General features: G+C 46.6%; 1 long non-coding RNA gene across 1 annotated transcript; it reads left to right on the forward strand.

Moving 5' to 3' along the window:
* The first annotated feature begins 344 nt into the window (after positions 1-344).
* On the forward strand, positions 345-3518 carry LOC140223142 (uncharacterized). Its single transcript, XR_011898582.1, has 3 exons — positions 345-766; positions 2175-2296; positions 3296-3518. It is a non-coding gene; the product is annotated as an uncharacterized lncRNA (long non-coding RNA).
* Positions 3519-3948: the final 430 nt, after the last annotated feature.

Genomic DNA, 3948 nt, shown 5'->3' on the forward strand with positions numbered 1-3948 from the left:
TGTTTGGAGCAATTTTCAGGAAAATCCAGTGCAAAGGCTACATGGTTTCTGGTGCAAAATGGAATCCTTATTAGTGGTAGAACACAAATAGGGAGTGGTTGGCCTATAGGGAATACAGTTGGGCTACTGAAATTGGTGCCAAAGAAGAGTAAATGACCACATTTTGTGAACTGTCGAACTGAATCGTTGAAGTTCAGTACAAGTTGACAGAAACTTGGAGCTCCAAAAATCTCGACCTTAGGGTGCTTAATTCGGTTGGAGGCCAATCTATCGAATGTAGTGCTCGGATTAATCTACAAGATTGCTTAAGGGAGTTCTACGAGTTGAGATGGAATATCTTGAGCAAGGGAGGGATGAACAGATTGTTTTGAAAGGAAGAGATAAGAACAGAGGCGACAGGCAGAGCCATATCGTCACTGGCATCTCGAAGCATCGGCCAGCGCAACAAGTTAATCCACAGTTGCATCTACATGCATCTGCCACAAGTCGAGGTGGATGGCATGCAAACGGTACCAATTTGGATAAATCAAGCTTCTGTGCCTATCCGTTTATCCCGTTGGATTTCACCGTGACGAACAGAGCTCGAGCAAGCTAGCGCCAGCGCCGGCCAACACCCATGCCGCCGTTGCCCTTCGCGTCACCGCCAGCAAGTAGCTCCACTAGCCCCACCACGACGCCCAAGCCTAACCGTTGCTCGTCTCCCTGCCGGCAAGCTTCGAATCGCCGCCGTTACTGTCCGCCGGCCGCCGTCACCTAATTCCCCAAGGTGAGCTCCTGAACCGAATGTTCTTCTCAATTAGCGGGCTTAGGAGCGTCCTGCTAGGATGTGGGAGCTGTTGGGGAAGTCAGGGGAACAGCTTGTGCCGCCTCCGTGCGCCGCCATGGCCGGCCGATGGCCAAGCCGCGGCCGCCCGTGGAGGGGCCGACTCGGGCCACCTCCCGGCGAGCTGGCAGTGGGCGCGGGTGCGCCTGACCTGGGGCGCCGCCACCCCGTCCCTCTCGGCCGCCGGCGAGCCGCCAGCCGGCGAGCCCCCATCAGTCCCGTGCGCCCCTGTTTTGGCGCAGGGAGAAAGGAACCGAGCGCCAGGAAGATGAGAGGATAAAGGGGGGAGGAAGACAGGCCAGCCGTGCGACATGGGCCGAGGGAAAGGCGCGGCCCAGCTAAGCCCGTGCGGCATAGAAGAAGAGGAGAAGGGAAGCAGGCCGGTTTGTGCGCTTGGGCCGTGTTACCAGTGTGCGGTAGGAGAGGCCCAAGTGAGAATAGGGAAGAAGAAAAAGAAAGGAGGGGCCGCCGTCCGTTCGTGGGCCAAGGGGGAGGAATCGGCCCAGCCGACCCGCGCAAGTAAAAGGAAAGGGGGAGCCGGTGGGCCGTGTTGAGCGTTGGGAAGAAATAAGCCGTGCGGCCCAGGAGGAAAATAGAAGAAAGAAAAGAGTGGGCCGGAAATGGTTGAGAAGGAGGAAGCTGGGCCGTGGCCTGTAAGAAAGGCAGGCCGGCCGAGCACTCGTTGGGTCAGATTAGCAAAGCCCGTGCGCCAGGGGAAAAAGAGAAAAGAAGTTTGGTGGACCAGCTTATGGGCCCTAGGTGGAAGTGATAGTGGGTAGAAGCAAGTCGGGTGAGAAAAGTTTGGGCCGGCGGTTTTTATTAAACCTTAGGTTTTCTTTTATTAGATAAAATAGATTAAATGCTGTTTTCACCATTTAATTCACAAGAAATTTTAGAAGTGCCCAAAATTAGTGAAACCAATTTTTAGGATTGTTTTATTTTCCTTTATGCATTAAAATTCTTAAACCCTAGGAAAAATAATAAAAATTTAGGTATTTATTTAATGCCTTTTTGTGTAAGGTATTTAAATAAATGCTTAAACTTTATTAAATATATAAAACTTGAAAGTGCTTTTTTATCCACAAATTATTATTAATTCATAGGAATTAGGTTTTTGAGATTAGAAAATTATTATAATGCTTTTAAAAATAAATAAAAAGGTCTAAGGTAGGTTTAGTAAAGGAAATAAAAATGGTGGGCTAATCTTTTCGGGTTTTTGTGTGTTGGCTTGCAACTTTATCATGATAAATTGTATAGTCCTTGTTGGCTTGCAACTTTATCATGAAGGAAAGTTGTATAGTCTTGTATTCAAAAGTTTGCATCTCTAACGCTTGCATATACTGAATCGTAGACGTCACAACTCCTGGAGTGGGAATTCATGGAATTCAGCTGGAAATGGACAGCGTTCGCGAAGTGTGGAGTGCCTCTTTCAATAAACAAGTTTCCCGAAGAACTAACCTTTGTTGATCCCAGGCAAGCCCCGGTGCATTTATACCTATCTATTTTGGAGTCGTTATTTCATGTGACTAGTTATAGGTTATTGGTTTATTGTATGCACTAAGTCTAGGAGTTGAATGAAACCTATTCTTGTGTATGATCATGCCTTGATTTAAGGACATCTTTGCCACTTGTTCAAATCTTAGAAACTACCCAAGTCTAGAATTGCTTACTTGCTTACATGATTGGTTTACCAACCTTAAGGAAAACTCTTAAGTCATACATGTTGCTTATGAAGGATAGTCTGGAATATGAATACGGACAGAAGCTAGAGATGTAGTTCTGTCTGCTAGATTAATCTGCTTAAGGACCGGGCCGTGTCTTAACCGCTGGTCAAGTGATAACATCTGATCACTTACTGGGTATGGGACCAGTAAAGCCCAGTAGGTTAGTAAATTCTATGATCAGGAATGCTTCGTACCCGCATTTGACGTGCTGGAGATTGGCAGGGGTGTAGCCTGAAACTCACATGGAGATCGGGCCAGACGTGGGGTCCCATGTGGGGGTGCATCCCTGGGTCCGGGTAGTTGTATTCCTAATCATTGACTTTGCTAATCGAGAGGTTGTGAGATACGACCGGAACAGTCGTATAATGCTGGTGATCGGGGTACTCTCCTGCAGGATGTAAATTGATCCGGATCGCCGCAATTCTCGGTTATGAATGCACTTGATCACCGTTGAGCATCGTAGTATTACTTCATGCAATATAAAATCTCCTGTTGCCAAGTATTGTATGACTTAACAGCTGTGGTTGCTTTTACTTCTGTTATCATCTAGAATGATTAGGTAATAACTTAATCCAAATAAAAGATAAAACTAAGGCCTTACTTGTAGTAAGCTTTTCGGCGAAAGTTGCATTAGCCAAGTACACCAAAAAGCCAAGCATCCACTTCTAAAGAAAGCTATTATATTGGTTAGTCGGGTAAGACTTGCTGAGTACTTCGTACTCAGGGGATCCCTTGTTGTTGTTTTCAGAAAGCCAGCAGGGACTCACCGAAGAGGAAGCCCCGAAGACCTAGGGTATCTTATGAGTCTCATGATACTCTAGATTGAAACTTAAATATTTGTTTTTCGTCCAGACTGGTTTTAAATTCTTAGAACCACGCTGACTTGCATGATTAAGTTGTTTCGAACTATGGTTGTAATATATCGTACCTTGGTTATGTCTTTAAAAATGTAATATTTGTTGATATTATCCCATCACGGATATTATCCTGATGTATGGCTATGAGACACGTCGTGGATCCTTCGAGGAGTCCTAGGGACACTCGACGGACTACCGGACTTACGCTGTTTTAGGTGCGTTTCGGATAATTGCTGTTCCGACAGCAATTAGGCGCACTTAAACCAGCTTAAGTTGGGCGGTTCCGCCACAGGTACTAGCGCTTTTCTTTATGTCAGCCTCTGCTGTTTTAAGCATGCCACACAACTCATTCAGACCCTTCTCCGTCCCATGCATATGGTAGTTCGAGATGAAGTTCCCATAGCTAGGAGGAAGAGACGAAAGAATGAAATCAGTGGCCAACTCTTGGCCCAGTGGGAAACCTAGCTTCTCCAACCGTTGAGTGTAACCAACCATCTTGATTACGTGTGGTCCTACTGCTGCGCCTTCTGCTAGCTTGCTCTCA

This window comes from Setaria viridis, chromosome 6 (assembly GCF_005286985.2).
Source record: "Setaria viridis chromosome 6, Setaria_viridis_v4.0, whole genome shotgun sequence".
NCBI classification, from domain to species: Eukaryota; Viridiplantae; Streptophyta; class Magnoliopsida; order Poales; family Poaceae; genus Setaria; species Setaria viridis.